Source organism: Aotus nancymaae, unplaced genomic scaffold (genome assembly GCF_030222135.1).
Source record: "Aotus nancymaae isolate 86718 unplaced genomic scaffold, 86718_ANA_hifiasm-v0.15.2.pri h1tg000058l, whole genome shotgun sequence".
Taxonomy (NCBI): domain Eukaryota; kingdom Metazoa; phylum Chordata; class Mammalia; order Primates; family Aotidae; genus Aotus; species Aotus nancymaae.
In genome coordinates, this window is record NW_026988472.1 from 15,605,970 (window position 1) to 15,629,178 (window position 23,209).

The following is a 23,209-nucleotide window of genomic DNA, read 5'->3' on the forward strand; positions in this document are numbered from 1 at the left end:
GTTCCCTTGTGCCAGGCATGGTGGCTCATGCCTGTAATCCCAGCACCTTGGGAGGCCAAGTTGGGTGGATCATCTGAGGGAGTTTGAGACCAGCCTGGACAACATGGTGAAACCCCATCTCTGTTAAAAATACCAAAAAAAAAAAAAAAATTACCTGGGTGTGGTGGTGGGTGCCTGTAATCAGAGCTACTCGAGAGGCTGAGACAGGAGAATTACTGGAACCTGGGAAGCAAAGGTTGCGGTGAGCCAAGATCACGCCATTGCACTCCAGGCTGGGTGATGAGAGTGAAACTCTGTCTTTAAAAAAAAAAAAAATCCCTTTGGATTCGTATATTCACACACTGGCTATTTGGATATCCTTTATTTTAAAACTTCCTCTTCAAGTGTTTTGCCTATTTTTCTAGCAGGTGTCTGTCTCTAAAAGGTTTTCAAAGAAGGAGTGGTTTGATTATCCTAGTCAACTAAGGCTGCCACAACAAAACAACACAAACTGGCTGGCTTAAATAACAATTTATTTCTCACAGTTCTGGGGACTCAGAAATACATGATCAAAATGACAGCTGATTTGGTCCCCTGGTAAGCACTCTCTGGATTGCAGACAGCCATCTTCTCAGTGTCCTCACTGAGACAGAAAGAGGTCTGGTCTCTTTTCCTGTTCTTATAAGGGCACTAATCCCATCATGAGGCCCTCACCCTCATAACCTTGTTTGAACATAATTATCTCCCAAAGGTCCCACCTCTAAATACCATGACATTGGGGGTTAGGGCTTTAACATATGAATTTTGAAGGGACACAAACATTGAGACATAAACATAACAGATACCGCTTACATTACAGGAGGGCCTTTTTTTTTTTTTTTTGTCATTTTCTTGGTTATGGTTTTTCTTATAAGGAATTCCAGATTTCAAAAAGCATCTTGGGCTTTATTGGCCAATGTTGGCTGCCTTCCTATTATTTTATTTTCTTTTTTGAAACAGTGTCTCACTCTGTTGCACAGGCTGGAGTGCAGTGGCATGAACAACTGCATCCTCAACCTTCTGGGCTTAAGCAATTCTCCCACCTCAGCCTCCTGAGTAGCTAGAACTATAGGTTTGTGCCACCAAGCCTGGATAAATTTTTTTTTTTTGTAGAGACTGGGGTATCACTTTGCTGCTGAGGCTGGTCTTGAACTCCTGAGCTCAAGCAATCCTCCTGCCTTGGTCTCCCAAAGTGCTGTGATTACAGGCATGAGCTGCTGCACCTAGCCATTCCTATTGTTTTCAAACATTTATATAAAAATGTGGGGTTACATATATATTATATTACTTTTTGTAATACTTAAGAATTAAGGAGTGGGAGACTAATTGAGTACTTTGCACTGTTAAATATATTATTTAATATTCATAAAACTATACAAAATAATTATTAGTCTCCCCATTTTATAGTCAGAAATTTAGGCATAGAGAGATTAAGTAAACTTGAACAAGGCCACAGATACAAAATACTAGATCTAAGCCCTAAGCCATTAGATGAGTTCATTTTGTGAACTTCAGTTCAGTCCAAGGATTGAAACTTATCTTGAGGCACAAACCATTTTGGCACATCGTATGTAGATAATACTTTAAAGAATGAGTTTATTCTTTCCTCTAGTCTACATCACTAGTTTCTTAAAATGTTTGGTTTACAGAGCCTTTAGAGGCTTTGGTCTGTGTGATGTTAATGACTTTCACAGACAGAGACTAGTTTTCCATCTGGCTTAATGATGAAGTTTTTATTTGAAGGAATGCCAGAACAAAAAGCAACAAACCAGATTTCTGGTTTTAGCTCCGGCATATAAAGATTCTGTAAGTCATTACTCCCATCCTTACAGTAATAAAAAAGCTGAGCAAACTGAAAATTAATGAATTGTCTTGAACCAATCAGAGAATTAAGGTTGCAAGACCACCTGCCACACAGAGAGACAAGTGAACCCAGAGAGTCACTGCCAATATCACTGTGTTAGTCAGTTCAGACTGCTATAGCAAAGTACCATAGACTGGGTGGCCTATAAACAACAGAAATTGTTTCTCAAGTTTCCCTTATAAGGGATACATATGTATATATACTTATTCCAGGGAGACTGGAAGTCTGAGATCAGGGTGCTAGCATGATCAGGTTCTGGTGAGAGCTCTCTTCTGGGTTGCATATTGTTGTCTTCCTGTACCCCCACATGCTAGAAAGACGGTGACCCCTTTTATAAGAACACTAATTCCATTCATAAGGGCTTCACTCTTATGATCCAATCACCTCACAAACACCCTACCTTCTAATGCTATCACGTTGTGGATTATGATTTTAACATATAAATTTGGGAGGAACACAGATATTTAGCACATTGCATCAACTATATCAATAATCCTTTAAAATACGAATGGTCTAAATATATCAATTAAAAGAAAGAGGTTGGGATACAAAAGACCCAACTGTTTATTGTTTCCAAAAACTCTACTATAACATAATGAGTAAAGCAGGTTACAAGTAAAGAGATGAAAAAAAATATGTTATATTAACATTAATCAAATGAAAGCTGGAGTTGTTATATTAATCTCAGACAAAGCAGTTTCAGAACAAGGAAAATTATGGATAAAGAGAGGCATTATTTCATGATAAAGGGGCAAATTTCCAATAAGACATAACAATCTTTAATGTGTATGCACCTAACAACTGAGTGCCAAAACAGGTGAGGCAAAAACTGACAGAACTAAAAGGAAAATGAAAAAGTTTACTATTCTAGTTGGAAATTTCAACACTTCAATTTCAGTAATTGATACATTAAGAAAGTAAAAAAATCAGCAATGATAAATCAATAAGGATAGTGCTAAATAGCACTCTCAATCAATTTGATCGATTCGGCTTTTATAGAACATACAATCCAAGTGCAGTGATTGAAGTGAACATTCATTCTCAAGCTTGCATGGAATACTTGCCTAGATAAAGCATATTCTAGACTACATAACATACTTTATCAAATTTAAAATGGTATAATACAATGTATATCTCCAAGTACAATGGAATTAAACCAAAAATTAGTAACAGGATAACCACTAACCTCAAAATATTTGGAAATAAAACCACAAATGTCTAAATAACACATGAATCAAAGAAGTCTCATGAGAAATTAAAAATGTTTTAATTGAATGAAAATTTAAAAATACTTATCAAAATATACGAAATGTAGTGAAGGTAATGCTTAGTGGGACATATATACCATTAAATGCATATATTAGAAAGATGCTGTAAACTCAGCAACACAACATTTCATACTACAAAATTAGAGATAGAAGAGAAATGTATGCCTTGAGCAATCTTGCAGAAGAAAAATAGCAAAAATTAGGGCAGAAACCAATGAAACTAAAAAGAAAACAATAGAGAAAATCAAACTCAAAAGATGTTTCTTAGAAAAATAAAACTGATAAACCTCTAGACAGGCTAACCAATAATAAGCGAAAAAACAGTAATTACTAATATCAAGAATACATTTAGGTCATCGCTACTGAGCCTGTGGATATTAAAAGGATAATAAAAGGAATACTTTGAACAACTCTGCACCGACAAGCTTGATTATTCACATGAAACCAACCAATTCTTAGAAAGACAAAAACTACTAATACTCACACAAAAAGAAGTGAATAACTTGAATAGCCCTACTGAAGAAATTGTATCAATAATGAATAACCCACCCAAAAGAAAAAGCCAGGACCAGATAGTTTCACTGGTAAATTCCTCTAAACATTTAAGAAGAAATGATACCAATTCTCCATAATGTCCTCCAGAAAAGAAAAACAAAGGTTATACTTCCAAAATCATTCTATGAAACCAATATTACCCTAATAACAAAACCTAATTCCAAATATCATGGAAAAAAAAACTAAAGACCAATATCTCCTATGAATATAGATTAAACATTATCAGTAAAATGTTAGCAAATAAAACCCAAAAATGTATACAAAAATTATACACCATGACCAAGTAGGATTTACTCCACATATGGAAGACTTGTTCGACATTGAAATTCAGTGACTGCATTTTACCATATCAATGAGCTAAAGAAGAAAATTCACATGATTCTATCAATTGATGCAGATAAATAATTTTACAAAATGCAATGCCCATTCATAAAAATATCACTCAGCAAACTAGAAATAGAGGCGATTTTTTTCAAGTTGGTTAAAAGAATGCCTATAAAAGCCTACAGCTAACATCAAATGTAATAATAAGAAGATGGACACTTTTCATGCAAGATTGAGAACAAAGTAGGAATGTGATCTTTCGCCACTCCTATTTTACATCACACTGGAAATCCTGACTTGTGTGGTATGACAAAATGAAAGAGAGAATAAGAAGAGGAGGAGGAGGGGGAGAGGGAAGAAAGGAAGGAAGGAAGAGAGAAAAAATGGTATATAGATTTAGAAGGAAGAAATAAAACTGCCTTTGTTCACAGATGACTGGATTATGCAGAACATTCCAAAGAATTAACATTCTGGAACTAATAAGAGGGTGTAGCATGGTCCTGAAATACAAACTTAATAACCAAAAGTCAATTACTTTCCTATATGTCAGCAAAGAACAACTGGAATTTAAAATTAAAATAACAATTAAAATAGCACCAAAAATTGAAATAGGTATAAATTTAACATAATAGATACAGGATCTATATGTAGAAAACTATAAAACTCTGATAAAGGAAATAAAAGATCTAAATAAATGGAAAGATATTTTAATTTTTTTGGATTGGAAGACTCAGTATTATTAAGATATAAATTCTTCCCATCTTGATCCACAGATGCAATGCAATCTCAATGAAAGACCTAGAAAATTATTTTGAAATATCTACAAACTGATTGTAAAGTTTATATGAAAAGCAAAAGACCTAGAATATCGAACACAATAATGAAGAAAAAGAACAAGTTGTAACACTCACTACCTGATTTCAAGTCTTGATATAAAACTACAATAATCAAGAAGGCATGCTGTAAGTGAAAGAATAGACACATTGATCAATGGAACAGAATAGACAGCCCATATACAGAACAATATTAACATAGTAAGTTGAGTTTTGACAAAGATGCAAAGGCAATTTAATGAAGAAATAATATTGTTTTCAATAAATGGTACCAGAGCAATTGGATGTCCCCAAGTTGTGGGGGTGGGGGAGAGACAGACCAACTCATAGACCTTACGCCTTTCAAAAAAATTAATATGGATTATATACCTAAATGAAAGTGGCAAAACTATGAAACTCCTAGAAGAAAACATAGGAAGAAATGTAAGTGACCTTGAGTTTGATGATGAATTTTTAGATAAAATACCAAAAGCATAATCCATGAAAGAAAAAAAAAATGATGTTGGATTTTGTTAAAATGAAAAAGTTTTGTTCTGTGAAAGACTGTTAGAGAATGAAAAGGCAAGCCATAGTCTGGAAGAAAATATTTTCAAAAAAATGATCAGATAAATGACTTGTATCCAAAATTTATAAGTAACTCTTAAAACATCCACCTAATTAAGAAAAAATAGATCTGAACAGACATCTTATCAAAGAAGACATGCAAATGGCAAATAAATATACAAAAAGATGTTCGACATTATTTGTCATCAGGAAATTACAAATTAAAAACAACAGTGAGCTACCAATACACACATATTGAAATCCCTAAAATCTAAAAAAATGACAATTCTAATTCTGACAAGGATGTAGAACACAGGAACTCTCATTCATTGCTGGCAGGAATGTAAAATGGTACAGCCACTTTGAAAGTAGATTGGCAGTTTCTTTCAAGGCTAAACATATTTTACCATACTATGGAACAATCATGCTCCTAGAAATTTCCCCAACTAACTTGAAAACCTGTGTCTATGCAAAAACTTGTATGGGCCAGGTGCGGTTGCTTATGTCTGTAATCCCAGCAATTTGGAATGCCAAGGCAGGCTGATCATTTGAACCCAGAGACCAGCGTAGGCAACGTGGTGAAATCCCATCTCTACAAAAAGTACAAAAAAATTAGCTGGGCATGGTGGCACATGCCTGTAGTCTCAGCTGGTTTGGAGGCTGAGGCAGGAGGATCACCTGACCCCAGGAGGTTGAGGCAGTGGTGAGCTGTGATTGCACCATGGCACTCCAGCCTGGGTAATAGAGTTAGACCCTGTCACAAAACAAAAACAAAAACAAAAAACTTGCACAATATTGTTTATGTCAGTTTTATTCATAATTGTGAAAAACTCAAGTCAGCTAAGAAATTCTTCAATAGGAGAATGGATAAACAAACTAGGGGACATCTATACAATGGAATATTATTTAGGGATAGAAAGTAATGAAACTGGGCATGGTGGTCCATGCTATAGTCTGAGGTACTTGAGAGGCTAAGGCAAGAGAATTGCTTGAGGCCACGAGTTGGAACCTGCGATGAGCTATGATAATGCTACTGCACTATAGCTTGGGTGACAGAGTGAGACCCCATCTCAAAAAACAAAACAGAATTTTTTACAGAAAGAAATGAGCTATGAAGCCATAAAAAGACACAGATGAATTTTAAACGCATATTGTTAGGTGAAACAAGCCAGTATGAAAAGGCCAATTACTGTAGTATTCTAATTATATGACATCCTAGGAAGAACAAATCTATAGTGACAATAAAAACATCAGTGGTATCCAGGGTTTGTGGGGGAGGAATGTAAGGTTCAAAAGATAATACACAAGATTTTTGTGTTTGTGCTTTAGGATGGTGAAAATATTCTCTACAGTATTGTAATTGTAATAACATGGCACTGTCCAGTATGTCTAAACACACTGAACTTAATGTATACAAACTAAACAATCTTTTAGAAGTAGGAGCATCCCTGGATGGAATGAGGAATGTGACAAAATCATCTAAATGCATTACAAATAAAGGCTGGACTGAGCTCGTTGTCTCCTATTATTGTGGAGGTGACTAACTTCATCCCAACTTCTTGATACATTCACTTCTGGAGGTCATATTTCTCTAAGTTCTTCCAGAAAAAGTTTTAATGCCACCTTAGCCTTTTTTACAGTCCAGCTCTTAATTTTTTTCCTCTTCTTCCCCAATAATAACATGAGTGTGGATCCAGCTTGTCCCCAAAGCCTGCCTTGTTATGGAGCATCCAACTGTAAAGAACCTTCACCTATGCCTATGACTTGTGGGCTTGAAGAAAACTATCCATCCTTGCAAATGTCTTCTGCTGAGATGCCTCACACAGAGACTATTTCTCCTCTTCCTTACTCCATGGATCTGCTTATTCAGGACAGCCCTGATTCTTCTACGAGTCCCAAAGGCAAACAACACACTTCTGCCGAGAAGAGCACCACAAAAAAGGAAGACAAGGTCCTGGTCAAGAAACAGAAGACCAGAACTGTGTTCTCTTCCACTCAGCTGTGTGTACTCAATGATGGATTTCAGAGACAGAAATACCTCAGCCTCCAGCAGATGCAAGAACTTTCGAACATCCTGAACCTTAGCTACAAACAGGTTAAGACCTGGTTCCAGAACCAGAGAATGAAATCTAAGAGGTGGCAGAAAAACAACTGACCAAAGAATAGCAATGGTGTGACTTGGGCCTCAGCACTTAGCTACCTACAACAGCCTCTACCCTTCTTACCACCAGGGATGCCTGGTGAACACGACTGGGAACCTTCCAATGTGGAGCAACCAGACCTGGAGCAATTCAACCTGGAGCAACCAGACCCAGAACATCCCAGTCCTGGAGGAACCACTCCTGGAACACTGAGACCTGGTGCATCCAGTCCTGGAACAATCAGGCCTGGAACAGTCCCTTCTGTAACCATAGAGAGGAATCTCGGCAGTCCTATATGCAGTTCCAGCCAAATTCTCCTGCCAGTGACTTGGAGGTTGCCTTGGAAACTTCTGGGGAAAGCCAAAATGTAATACAGCAGACCACTAGGTATTTTAGTACTCAACAAACTATGGGTTCATTCCTAAACTACTCCACGAACATGCAACCTGAAGCTATGTGAAGATGAGTGAAATTGATATTACTCAATTTCAGTCTGGGCACTAGCTGAATCCTTCTTCTCCCCTCCCTCATGGTATTTTTCTTGTTTGGAAACCACGTGTTCTGATTTCCATTATGCCTATCCAGTCAATTTGGTGGAGGGTGGGGTATGGTTGGAGCCTAATCAGAGAGGTTTCTTTCTTTTTTCCTATTGGATCTTCCTGGAGAAAAGACGTTTTAATAACCTTGGCTGTTAAGGATAACATGATAGAAGCTGTCAATGGATATAGATAAGTAGATAAAATACTAGTTTGAATATCTTTAGGGTTTAGAATCTAACCTCAAGAAAAAGAAATAAAAGTACAAATTGGGGTGATGAAGATATATTCCTATTTTTTGGGATAGGAAGCTTTATTTTAAAAAAAAAACTCTATTGATGTGAAGGGTTAAGCTGTAATATACTTCATTTATTTCCTCAGCCCTTTTTGGTTCTGTTTTACTATAGCCCCTATTCTGTTGGTTGTGCTAATATTTGTAGAAAGAGGTCTTGTATTTGCTGCATCATAATGACATTAGTACTACTTTGGCTGGTTTAAGTACAAAAGAAACAACCATTTTTTCTTAAAAAAAGTATTACAAAGGCTGGGTGCGGTGGCTCACGCCTGTAATCCCAGTACTTTGGGAGGCCGAGGTGGGGGGATCATGAGGTCAAGAGATCGAGACCATGCTGGCCAACATGGTGAAACCCCGTCTCTACTAAAAATACAAAAATTAGGTGGGCATGGTGGCATATGCCTGTAGTCCCACCTACTCGGGACGCTGAGGCAGGAGAATTGCTTGAACCTGGGAAGCGGAGGCTGCAGTGAGCCGAGATTGCGCCACTGCACTCCAGCCTGGAGCCTGGCGACAGAGCGAGAGTCTGTCTCAAAAAAAAAAAAAAAAAAATATTACAGATACAAAAAAAAATGACATCAATGAAGTCAGTGAGGGAATAGTGTGTTGACCAAAGTAACTTTGGAAATAAATGGAGTCTACAAAACTAAAGGCCAATGAAACTGTATAGAAGCCTGCGTGCTGATAAATTGTAAATGTGAATTAATAATTCTGGTACTGGATACTGGAATATGTATACTGGAATTGAACAATTAAGTAAATGAATGAGAGATGATTGGAGCCAGGTATCTCACTGCTGGAGTGAGAGTTTATAGATGAGTATCAGATGAAGTCTAGAGTGATTCATGTGGTAATAGAGTCAGAGACAACAGTATGAACTCATATTTAGGTGTATAGAGATACATATGGTATGGTTATATATAGAAATATTCATAGATATGTGTATATGCATGGGTATACACACTTATCTCTCCTCCCTCTATCAGCAGAGAGGACCTAGGAGCAACAACACCCCAGTAGCAACAAGCTCACCTGGTGCCCTGATCTTGTTTTCTAATATTATTCTCCAATAAAAGGACTCAGGGCTTCTTGGGGGAAATTCCAGATTCTAAGACTGAGGCAAGAAATTTACAAGATGAGCCTGAAGCATCATGTAGTGCCAGAAATCAAGGAAGTGCTAAGCAACAACAACAACAAAATCAAACCACATGTATGTTATAGGACACAGGAGCCAACTGAAAGAGCTCCTCATAGCCACAATGGGAGCAATTCAAGTAACGAAATACAGTAGTATTGGATTATAATCCAAAGTACAAGATCAGTATCTGTGAGTCCACACTGTTATAAACAAATCATTGAATAAATAAATAAGTGTGGAAGAATAGACAAATCTGTGCAGAAAAATTCCAAATAAATTATGGAGATACTGTGCCCTCGAGGTGGAGCCATAATTTCCCACTTCTTCAGTGTGGACTGCGCACATTGATTGACTTCCTTCCAAAGTTGCAGTATGGAAAAAGGGAAATAAAAGAGTAAATGTACAGTGGAGAAATATAACAATACCTCAGCCAAGTGATCCAGGTCAATATCAAGAGTGATAAATCATGTTGATGATATTATATACACTTGGTATGACATGATGAAATGGACACTTTATGGTTGAGGTCGTCTTCTCAAAATCCGACAATCCCAGTCTAATCATGAAATCATCAGACAAATCCCAATTAAGATACACGCTACACAATATTTGACCAATTCTCCTCTAAACTGTGAAGAGTATCGAAAACACAGAAAGTATGAAAAAAACATAGTAGCCAATAGAAGCCTAAGGAGACATGATGATTAAATATAATGTGGTGTCCCGAATGGCAAAGTAAAACAGAAAAAAGACAACAGGTAATAACTAAGAAAATCTGAATAAAGCAAGCACTTCAGTTAATAATAACATATCAATATTCATTCGTTAATTGTGACAAATGTACCATAGTAATGGGAGATGTTAATAGTAGAAGAAATTGTGTGCGGGGTTTATGAGAACTCTATCCAATCTTTATGTTTTTTTTTTTAATCTAAAACTGTTTTAAAAATGCAGTTTATTTAAAAACAAAAAGCAATGAGTCAGGGTTTTGGATGGCGCTCCTTTAAATCCAAGAAACATAACCAGAAGTGTTGCAAAAGCATTGAATGAATTCCACCTACCCATAGAGCATCAACGTTTGTATTTGTTGTTGGCAAAGAAATTTTGTAAATGTGTCAGAATACTAAAAAAAAAAAGTTTCACAAAGGCTTACAAAATAAGATATTTTTCTTTGATGGTATCATTAGAAGCTTCCTGAAAAGAACACAAGCGTTTTTAGTCCAGCTGGATGATGTTGAGATGTAGCCTACCTGCCAATTATCCCATAGCTTACCTCCTAACATAGCAAGAAACATCAGTAATTATAGAGTCAATGATAGTATTTGATAGAGACACTATTTCTGAATTCTCCCTCTACTCAAAGTTACCTATCAATGCAACCAGTCCCAGAGCACAGGGCTACAAAATCTTCCTAAATTGAGTGTGTCATCTTTCTCCAGAAAAGACATGTCTATTAAGTAGCTCAACATCTTCTCCTCGATGTATTGAATATCTTTCATTTGACTATATTCTATACCCCTCTTTGCTCTGTGCCATGGAAGGCTGAACTCTGGGTTACATTAAAGGGCTCATTTGTTTTCTGACTTCCTGTTGGGTTTAGACAATGGGAAACACCAATAGGAGTACAAACAGGAAGAGATGAGGTTAGAGTATTTATTCCTGATTCCGTCCCTGCAGCATTGTTGAGTACTGTCTGCATTCCTTAGAAGGGCTTCAGCCCTTTCCTTACCCCTTTACACAGTACCACATGGCCCTAGTCTGTTTCCTTATCCTGTCGGGCCTAGGGTTGTAAAACGTTGAACATATTTCAGCCTGGGGCTATTGCACTATCTCTTGCGCTTTTCCTGTCTTTGTATATTTATAAATAGTTCCATTATTATACCTTTCCCCAAATTAACCTAATTTGAATGTACCATCTGTTTCCCTTTGGAACCCTAAGTGATATACCTCAAATTTAAAATGTCCTCATCTACATCCCCAACCCCAGATCTGCTTCTCCAGCTGTAGTCTTCCCCCACAGTAATTTAACGATAACTCCATTCTTTCAGTTGCTCAAGCCAAATAGCTTGACTTGATTCCTATCTTTCAAACCTTACATAAAATTAACATCCTATATATCTATCTTAAAAATGTATCCAGAGTCTGACCACTTTTTAATGTTTCCACTACTATTACCACACTGGTTCAAGCCACTATCATCTGTTATGTAGATTGTTACAGGTTTCTCTTAACTGGTTTTCGTGCTTCCATCTTTGCCCTCTACAGTCTAGTATTACACTTGCAGAAGCCAGAACGACTCTTAAAACACAAGTCAGATCATACCACTCCCTTGTTGAAACCCTCTAATGGCTTCTTGTTTCCCTTAGGGTAAAATCAAAGTCTTGGCCATGTCCCTGCATACCACCTGATCTCAGCTCATGCCATTCTACCCTTTACTCCGTCTGCATGAGCCACAATTGCCTCCCTGCTGTTCCTGGAACAGACCAGGCTTGCTCTTGCCACAGGGGCCCTTTAAGTTACTGTTCCTTCTGTTGCATCGCTTTTCTTCCAAATACCTATATGACTTTCTTCCTCACTTCCTTCATGTCTCTGCACAAATGTGCCTTATAGGCAAGCCTTTCCTTAATCATGCTATATAAAAGAGCTGGGCCCCATTTCTCATCTCAATCCATCTCTTTTACTTCATTTTATTTTTCTTCATAGCATTTATCACAAGACATGTATTTGCCTACAGTTTTTCTTCCTTAACCTGAATATATGGTGGTATTCTTGACTATTTCATTCACTACTGACTTACAGGGCCTAGAATAGTTACTGGCCCATAATAGGCATTCCACAAACATTTAGCCAATGAATAAATGTATATGGTAACTGATATGGTAGTGTACTTTAAATAAAGCTATTGGATTGTGGTAAATCTAATTTTCAGTAAAGGTCTAATAGTTTTAGACTAAACCTTTTAAAGAAAAAGATCCATAGACTGCAGGGTATTTCAGAAAGGAGAGAACCAATGTACATTAGAAGTTTCTTTGGCTTTCTGTAACCATTGTCAAGAACGTGTTAACCAGATCTCTTTGTCCCATCATATTTAATAATGAAAGTCACAAGATATAATTAAGGTTGTCATATTTTCCTTTAGACATTGTATACAAATATAGATGCAATAATTGTAATAGTAAGGTAGGTTTTCCTACATTCCTATCAAGTATTCTACTTGACTTGTTATGAAGAGAGTGGAAATTATATGCTGCCTGACTGGGTAAGGTAGCAATTCTTGCACACTTCCTTTTTGGAGAATTAGAGTGTTTCAACATAATATTAATGTTTCAACCTAATTTGACATAAAATAAATGTTGCCAAGAAAAATCTTTGCACTTAATTCATGAACTCTCCATCTTCTCCTACCTTCTGTCCTCAACCCAAATCCATTCATGTACCTAGTCTATGTATCTGCTCTGGATTTTCTAAATGTTACCTTAGAGTCAGACTGCAAGATTATCAGAGCTAGAGACTTGGATTGCTTTATTTAGTGCCTAATAACCATTCAGTAAAGGAATTGCTTTTATTAAATGAAACCTGGGCACTAGGCCATTGACAGAGAGCCTAAGTAAGTTGGAAGAAACCAAATGAAACTCATGGTTCCATCTTACCATAAACTTCCTCCAGTGCTTCCCATAGTATCCTCTCTTTCAGGACCCACAGAAGAAACTGCTCTTGTATTTATGCATTCCAAACAATCCAGTTGCCTGGGAAAACCTTGGCTTTTTTAATCTTCTGGACTCTTGTTTAGCAACTAGAAACCAAGTGGCTATATTGTTGCAACTATATAGGACCCTATTCCTTGCAATCCCAGTATTATTACCTGTGGTTTTCTCCCTTTGTACCAACCCCCTCAAGTGTTCATTTGTATCCTTTTGTACAGCATGTCTTTTTGAAACAACCTTAAATCCTTGTGGGACAATGTAGAGTATAAATAAATAATTGTGGTGTGTGGGGTTATTTTTGTTCATTTTGTTTGTTTCCCACTGTGCTACATCATTAATTGTGTATGAATCTATACAGAGCTCGGGAAGATACCAGCACATGTCCTAAGTTGTATTTTTTATACTTGACAGTTTACAGAATGTTTTACAAAAATGTGTAAGCTCAAATCCCTTCCCCTCCATGGATCACTAATGATTGGGTGTCTTCAGAATATCCCAGAGTTGTTGACATTGTCACACAATTCACTTTTCTAGCCACATCATTCACCTTTATTTTTTGTTGTTTTCTCCTTATAACAAAGTTCAAGGTTAATGACAGAAGGTGGTAAAATATTAATAATTGGTGAATCTAGGTGAAATATATATATTCATTGCATTACACTTTTCACTCTTGTAGATTTGAAAATTTTTGTTCTAAGAAGTAAAATATAAATAAAAATGTAATGCTAGCAAAGAATCCTCTGGCTCCACTCCAACTTGAAATATGCTAGGCTGAATAGAATTAAAAGAATCATCAATGTTGTATGTATTTTGAAGCAATTCTTCTATTATGCTAATAAGCTGGACATCTGTGCTTTTCTCCTTAGAGATATGAGATTTGTGCTAAACAAAATCAAAAGTGTCTTTGAACATTATTCCAAGTTAAATACTGTATTTTGTGCCATTGAGTTATGTAAGTGGGTCAGAACTTTGTTAAATCTATTATGTTTGGTATTTACTTTGCAGGAATTCTCTAGCAAATATTCTCTGGAAATGGTTCCCTCATGTTTTTAAAGCTGTGGTTCTTTGGGATTCGCATATTTGAGAATTAATATTGTAGATATCACTTAAGTCCCTCCTGGATCATTTTTAACTTTATAAGTTTGCTAGTTTCTTATACCGGTCCTCATCCATATGGAAAACTTCATGCCATCTGGCTCTGATTCTGAGTTGATCCATATACTATGAAATATGATAAATACGTCACTCACTCTGATAACATAAGCTTATTCTTGTCACCTGCCTTACCAAAGCTGTCAGATATAACTTGAGCCTTTAAACTCAAGGGAGTTTTGCAGATCCACAAATGCTATAAAGGAATTTTTTTTTTAAGAGGAGGGAATAAGGTCCTGTGTCTTATTGTTTGAGATATATTTAACTCAATATTTATTGAGCTCTTATGAGTTGCGTTTTGAAGGTGAGCCAAAGCCTTTACAGCTTGTGGTAAAAGCTGCTTCACCTAGTACTCACTGTTCAGGGCAGTGGGTTCCCTTCTGGCCCAGGGCAGATCCAGAAATGCCATCCAAGGGTCAAGTCCTAGAAACGAGAACCCCAAGAGCCTGCTTGTTGCTCTACTCCCCTGTGGCAGTGTTGGTACCTAAGATGCAAGACAAAGTTCCTTTTACTTTTCTATCTGCTTTTCTCAATCAGAAGGAGTTTTGCCCTGTAGCCACCGCAGCTGGTAATGTGCTAAGTCTCACCTGAAGCTAGCAATTCTTAGAGGCTCACCGAGGCCCTTAATGTAGTATCTGGGTATTGCTGCTCTTGATTCAGAGCTCAAGGGCTCTTAAGTTAGCAGGTGATGAATACTGTCAGGACTGGGTCATTACTTCAAGGCAGTGGCTTCTCTTCTGGTCCAGGGTGTGTCTAGAAATGTCTTCTGAGAGTGGGGGCCTGGAACAGGGGCCTCACAACTGACTCAGAGCTCTTTGACCCTGGGTGGCAAAAGATTCCCCTCTGACTAGGGATGGTTTAAATGCTTCCTCTGTGGGTAGGTGTCAGCCGAGTTTGGTCTGGTTTTTCTTTCTACTCTAACAGGATAGCACTAAATTTAATGCCTCACAATTGCTGTGCTCTCCCTCCCCCAGCACCCAGAGACACGTGGTCTGCAGCACACCGCTGATGCTGGGTAGGAGGGAAGGGTGTCATTGGGGATTCAGGGCTGGTTTTGCTATCTCTTCAGTGCCTCCTTCAGCGATATGAAGTTAAAACCAGGTACTGTAAGTGCTCACCTGATTTTTAGTTCTCATGAAGGTGTTTTTTCTGTGTAGATAGTTGTTAACATGGTGTCCCTGGTGGGAGCGGTGTGGGGGAGGGAGATGATTGGTGGAGCTTTCTATTCTGCCATCTTGATCTGCCTGTCTTTCTATACTGTAGCTTTGTGGTAAGTTTTAAAATCAGTCTTCCAAGTTTGCTCCTTTCAAGACTGTTTTTGTTATCTGTGGTCTCTTGCATTTACATATGCATTCTAACATTAGCATATCAAACACTGCATAAAAGGCCATTGTGATTTTGATAGAAAATGCATTAAATAAGTAGATCAATTTTGGGAGTATTGTGATTTAAACAATATTACATTTTAAATTTTTTTAATTTTAAAAATTTTTCTAGAATTTATCTTTCAGAGCTGCATTTCTAATAAAATGTTACTTTTTCATTCTTAAAATATATAAAAGTATTTCATCTTTTTATTTTAAACAATTTTGTACTATTTTTTGTAATATTTTCATTTGTAGAACCTTATAATCAGAAGCAATATAAACAATAAAAGTAATATTAAGTCTTCTAATCCATGAACATAGGGTTTTTCCATTTTTTAGGTCTTTTAAATTGTTTTCAATTATGTTTTGTAGTTTTCAGGGTATAAGACTCATACTTTTGTTAAATTTATTACTATTTTACTCTTTTTAATGCTATTTAAATGGAATTTTTTGTTTCATTTTTTGATTGTTCATTGCTGGTGTACATAAACACAATTGATTTTTATATATGGATATTGTATCCTGCAACCTAGCTGAACTTATTTACTCACTCTAATCATTTTTTGTAGATTCCTTAGGGTATTCTACATACTAGATTATGTGATATTGAGGAAGAGAACCAGACATCTAGGATCACCTGCCCCTTGACTTCCACACTGCATTTCAATAGAAGAAAAGGCTGGGCCCACTGGTACCTCCCAAATCACCTTCCTATAAGATAGCAGGCGTGGTATGGGGGAATCTCTCTAGAAGACAATGTTTTTACTTAAACAGGATTAAAACCCCACCCCACTCTTTCATGGACCAAGACCCTTTCATATGTAATTTCTAAAGCTGTAGACCCAATACCCTTTCATATGTGATTTCTAAAACTGTAAACCCAAGACCCTTTCATATGTGATTTCTAAAACTGTAAACCCAAGACCCTTTCACTTGTAATTTCTAAGGCTGTAAACCTAAGATTCTCTCATGTATAATATCTAAAGTGTAAGCCTATATAAAGGCAGAGCTTCTCTTTGTTAGGCAAGCTTGGTCATTTAGACAAGTTGTTGCCTGGCTCCCAGTCATAATAATAATAATAAGCACATCTTCATTCCCAGTTTCGTGTTCGAGAGGTCTGTTTCTCACAGCCGCTCCTGCTTCAATATGTGAATAGAAATAGTTAACTTTCTTTTCCAATCTGGATGCTTTTTATTTATTTTTCTTGGATAATTGTTCTGGCTAGAATGTCCAATACAGTTTTGAATAGAAATGGTGAAAAGGGACATTCTTGTCTTGTTTTTGATCTTAAGCTTCCATCCCTTCACCATTAAGTATGATGTTAGCTGGGTTTTTTTTTCTGTAGATACCCTGTACCTATGTATGTCAATTAAGTTAAGCTTTTAAATTGTATTAGTCAAAACTACGGTGTCATTTCTTATATGAATGTGGTGGTTCCATCCACTGAGAGAGGTATGCTGAAACCTCCAATTATTGTTTTTGGATTATCTATAGTTTCTAGTTGGTCTTTCAGTGTTTGTTTCAATATTTTGAGGCTATGTTATTAGATAATGCCTATTTTGGATTATTATATCTTATTGAATTGACCATTCCATATTTGAACTGTTCCTATTTCTCTTTATCTCTAGTAATATTTAAGTATAAATTTTGTCAGCCTTTTTCTTTAAAATTTTTGATTCACTTACATTTTAGGCATGTCTCTTGTAAGAAGCAAAGGGTTTTTCTGTTTGTATGTGCTTTTTAATTTAGTTTGACAACCTTAGTCTTTCACTTGGAGCATTTAGTTTAATTTTGTTTAACTTAACTAGTGATATATTTATGTTTTAATATATTATTTACTACTTTTCCTCTTCCCCCTTTTATTCCTTTGATCTTGACCTTTCCACCATTTTTTTACTTATTTTTAAATATTTCATTTAAACAATTAATTTTGTATTATTTATTACAAAATTACAAATTCATCATTGACTTATCTAAGTATAACTTAAGTTAGATCTTTTACCACTTTCTGAGCAATGCAAGAACATTAAAATTTTTTAAATTCCATATATCCTTATTCTTCCTTTGGCCTATTGTGGTTATGCATTGTAATTCTCCATATATTTTAAACCCCATAGACAGTCTATTGTTTTGAACAATTTATGCACATACTTATCCTATCTGGTAGCTCTTTATACCTTCTTGCATTAACATGATTCCAACTCAGATAACTTTTCCTTCTTTCTTACCGTAATATTTCTTTAAATAATTCAATCATTTTTGTTTTCCTGAAAATGTTTTTATTTTCTCTTTATTTTGGAAGGATACTTTTACTGAGTATAAAATTCAAAGTTGGCAGTTTTATATTAGCATTTCAAATATATTATTTTATTATTTTCTGGGTTCCATTGTATCTCTTCAGAATCTGGCTGACATTTCATTTGGAGGAAAAATGTAATTTTTTCTCTGTATGCTTAAAATTTTTTTTTGTCTTTAGTTGTCATCATTTTAATGATTTTATGCCCATATGCCATTTTCTTTGTAATTATAGTTTGGGTTCATAGAACTTTATGATAATAAAGTTTGCAAAACTTATTAACTTGCATCTCTTCAAATATTACTTCTACTGCATTCTCTTTCCAGTCATCTAGAAACACAAATTATACGTATGATAGGCCATTTCCCACATTCCATCTATCTCTTATATGCTTTTCACATTTCTAACATTTGTGTCTCTGTATTTCAATGTGCACATTTTCCACTAACCACCTTGCAGGTTACTACTCCATTCTTCAGTTGTGCTAATTTACTATTGATTACATTTAGATAGCTTTTAATTTCATGTTATATGTTCCATTCTGGAATTTGTATCTGATTCTTTTAAAATAAATTTCAGCTCTCTGGGGAGAAATTTCTGTTTTTCATCTATTTTCTTAAATGACTTAATCATATTTATAAAGTTTTAAAGTCCATGTATTATAACTTCAATTTTTGAATCATTTCTGGTTCTGTCTGTATTTTTCTTGCTTTTTGGTCATTTGGTTCTGTTTCCTACCGTGACTTTTAATGTTTGGTTGAGTGTGGAGCATTGTGTATGAAAATTTGTAGAGTCTCAGGATAATATAATTTTCCTCCTGAGAAAAATTAATTTTCTTCTGATAAAAGATGGAGCTACACAGATTGCCTTGTTCTAGTTGAAACTCCTCTATTTCTACTTTACTGTTATTATAAGGTATAGTCATTCTGGACCATTAGGTGAAATCTGGAATATTTACTAGAACACTTTTTCTATGGTGGCCTTGACTTCTGGATTTCATCCTTGATATGGTTTGGCTGTGTCCCCACCCAGATCTCATTTTGGATTCCCATGTGTTGTCAGAGAGACCTGGTAGGAGGTAGTTCAATCATGGGGTCAGGTCTTTCTTGTGCTTTTCTCTTAAATAGTACATAGGGAATAAGTCTCATGAGATCTAATAGTTTTAAAAAGAGCAGTTCCCCCACACAAACTCTATTCTCTTGTCTGCCACCATGTGAGATGTGCCTTTCACCTTCTGCCATGATTGTGAGGCCTTCCCAACCACATGGAACTGTAAGTCCATTAAACCTCTTTCTTTTGTAAATTTCCCAGTCTCAGATGTGTCTTTATCAGCAGTGTGAAAACAGATAAATATAGTAACTTGGTACCAGTAGAGTAGGGTTCTGCTGAAAAGATACCCAAAAATGTGGAAGCAACTTTGGTACTGGGTAACAGACAGAGGTTGGAACAGTTTGGAGGGCTCAGAATAAGACAGGAAAATGTGTGAAAGTTCGGAACTCCCTAGAGACTTGTTGAATGGCTTTGACCAAAATGCTAATAATGATATGGACAATGAAATCCAGGCTAAGGTGGTCTCAGATGGAGATGAAGAACTTGTTGGAAATTGGAGCAAAGGTAACTCTTGTTTTGTTTTAGTAAAGAGACTGGCAGCATTTTGCCCTTGCCCTAGAGATTTGTGGAACTTGGAGCTTGAGAGAGATGATTTAGGGTATCTGGCAGAAGAAATTTCTAAGCAGCAAAGCATTCAGGATGTGACTTGGGTGCTGTTAAAAGCATTTAGTTTTAAAAAGGAAACAGAGCCTCAAAGTTTGGAAATTTTGCAGCCTGACAATGTGATAGAAAAGAAAATCCCATTTTCTGAGGAGAAATTCAAACTGGCTGTAGAAATTTGCATAAGTAATAAGCTGAATGTTAATTACCCAAGAAAATGGGAAAAATGTCTCCAGGGCATGTCAGAGATCTTTGTGGCAGCCCTCCCATCACTGGCCCAAAGGTTTAGGTGGAAAAAATAGTGCTGTGTGCAGTCTAGAGACTTCATACCCTCATCCCAACTGCTCCAGCTGTGACTTAAAGGTGCCAAGGTACAGCTCAGGCTGTTGCTTCAGAGGGTGGAAGCCCCAAGCCTTGGCAGCTTCCATGTGGTGCTGAGCCTGTGGGTGCACAGAAGTCAAGAATTGAGGTTTGGAAATCTCTGCCTAGATTTCAGAGAATATGTGGAAATGCTTGGATGCCCAGGCAGAAATGCTTGGTCCAGAAATGCTTGGATCCCCTTGCTGCAGGGGCAGGGCTCTCATGGAGAACCTCTGCTAGGGCAGTGCAGCAGGGAAATGTGGGGTTAGAGCCCCAACATAGTCCCTACAGGGGCATCACCTAGTGGAGCTATGAGAAGAGGGCCACCATCCTCCAGACCCCAGAATGGTAGATGCACTGACAGCTGGCACCATGCACCTGGAAAAGCCACAGACACTTAACGCTAGCCTGTGAAAGCAGCCAGGAGGAGGGCTGTACCCTGCAAAGCCACAGAGGCAGAGCTGCCTAAGGCTGTGGGAGCTCACCTCTTGCACCAGCATGACCTAGGTGTGAGACATGGAATCAAAGGAGATCATTTTGGGGCTTTAAGATTTGACTGTCCTGCTGGATTTTAGACTTGCATGGGGCCTGTAGCCCCTTTGTTTAGGCCAATTTCTCCCATTTGGAATGGCTGTATTTACTCGATGCCTGTACCCCCATTATATCTAGGAAGTAACTAACTTGCTTTTGATTTTACAGGCTCATAGGCAGAAGGGACTTGCCTTGTCTCAGATGAGACTTTGGACTGTGGACTTTTGAGTTAATGCTTAAATGAGTAAAGTCTTTGGCGGACTGTTGGGAAGGCAAGATTGTTTTGGAATGTGAAGGCATGAGATTTGGGAGGGGCAGGGGCAGAATGATATGGTTTGGCTGTGTACCCACACAGTTCTCATCTTGAATTCCCACGTGTTGTGGGAGGGACCTGGTGGAAAGTAGTTGAATCATGGGGGCAGGTCTTTGCTGTGCTGTTCTCATGATAGTGAATAAGTCTCACAAGATCTAATGGTTTTAAAAAGGAGAGTTTCCCTACACAAGCTCTCTTCTTGTCTGCCCCCATGTAAGACATGCCTTTCACCTTCTACCATGATTGTGAGGCCTTCCCTGCCACATGGAACTGTAAGTCCATTAACCCTCTTTCTTTTGTAAATTGTCCAGCCTTGGGTATGTCTTTATCAGCAGTGTAAAAATGAACTAACACAATCCTTTCAGCAGCTTCGTTTTTGAATCCTGACAACCATGCTTTCTTTGTTTTTGCAAAACCTCAAAGGAGGATGAAGTGTGATGGCAGCTACATCTCAATATATTTTCCTTCTCTCTGGCATAATGATCCTTCAACTTCTGGCTCTTGAAATTCCTTCAAGCAATTGTTTTTGTATTGAAATAGCTTTTGTATTCATTCTCATTGGGAGATTTAATCTGACATCAGCTAATCCTTCATGGCTAGAAAGAGAAACTATCTTCATGAGTTCTGTTCTAATTATTTTGTACTTTAGCTGCTGGAAGAATATTTAGGAGGCATTATCTAGTAGTAATCTTTCACTCTGATTTTAGGATTCAGGAGCAAGTAGTAGCTAGCATTGGAAATTCTGATGTCATCAACATGCATAAAATGTTTTGAAAACTCAGAACACCAAGGGAATGAGAACTTTAGAAAGGCAATACAAAAAAGGAAAGGAAAGTAGTACAAGAGAATAAGAAATTGTCGTTATAGTACGAAGGTAATTGAAGACTTACAGTTTCACAGAGAAAGATTCAAAAAGAATGTAGCCAACTTAATCAGATTTTACAGAGTTTAAGGAGAAGCAAGAGCCAGAAAGGACTACTGGATCTCATCTCTAGGAGGACAATTATGAAAATTTTTGAGTGAGTAGATTTAGGAAGGGGATAAGAGTAATACTTAGATAATGAGGTAAAAAATAGTAAGAAGTCATAAAGAAAGCAGAAGAGACTGCTCCTTAAGGAATTTAACAGTGAAAGAAGAAAGGAAAAGATCAGAAACTTAGTGAGCTAGCAAACTCCAGGAAATGTTTTTAGAGAAGTTTTGAGTATACATGAGATTGGTGGTAGAAACATTTTAGGGATCAGTGAAAATGAGAACAAGGGTATCTATGACAAGGATATCTAAGACACGGCATTAAGAACACATGTAAATGGGAAAGCCTATGAAAGGAAGCTGTGGAGTGCTGTATCTTTTGAAAGAGAAGGAAAGGAAAAAATGCCCTGATTCTTTTTCCAATTTAAGGAGAATTTGAGGTTATATGCTGAAAGTGGGTAGGAGAGTCAAGACTTGAAAATAATGGGGTTTAAGATGGAGTGAATGTGAGGGATGTTGGAATTAGAAAGAGACTGTAAGACTAAGTTGTTAAGGATCCTTTTGGGTAATCCTTTCAGGTGATAAACTACTCAGTAACAGAGATCTGGAAGCGCTGAAACAACAGCAATGCAGATGGGAGAAAGATGGTATGAAACGATATGTTTCAAAAGAGAAAGAGTTTTCAAGCAAGGGTGGAAGAAAATAGCATGGAACAGTTTTTTATCTATATCTCTTTGCTGTGAAAGATGGAGTAGCTTATCAAGAAGATATCTGCTTGAGGGCTGTGATTTTTAGTTAAATGGTATTGTAGAAAAATATAAGGATGTGTTGGAATTTGATCCAAGAAGGCACAGGAAGAGGAAATGGCAGAGAGTTCTGCGAAATGTGAGTGGACCTGAGGATAAATAAATAGGGATGAAAATAGAGGGAAAAAATAGTATTGGTAGATCAAAGATGAGGAAATGAGAGGCTGGGTCATAGGCCAGAGGAGCACATTAAAGACAAGCCAGTGTTAAGGAGGCTGAAGTTTTGTAACTGAGATATTTCAGTGTGTCCATATGCTCATATTTACCTCCCAATAAAAACATTAGGTACTTTCTACATATTATTTGAATAAAGGTTTTGAGTTCTTGGAGCTTTATTATGTCTTATAAGGTAGTGGGTTAGAGGAGAAGAACCTTTAATTTCAGAGAGATAACACTGAAAACCTTTCATTTCAACTTACTTCTTTGTATCCTTGTAATATTTTTTACATAATATTGTAGAAACTGAGAGAAAGCTTTCTCTCTACC

At 36.9% G+C, this 23,209-nt stretch overlaps 1 pseudogene; it reads left to right on the forward strand.

Annotated features, from left to right (window-relative positions):
* The first annotated feature begins 7,086 nt into the window (after positions 1–7,086).
* Positions 7,087–8,006, forward strand: LOC105714276 (homeobox protein NANOG-like; annotated as a pseudogene).
* Positions 8,007–23,209: the final 15,203 nt, after the last annotated feature.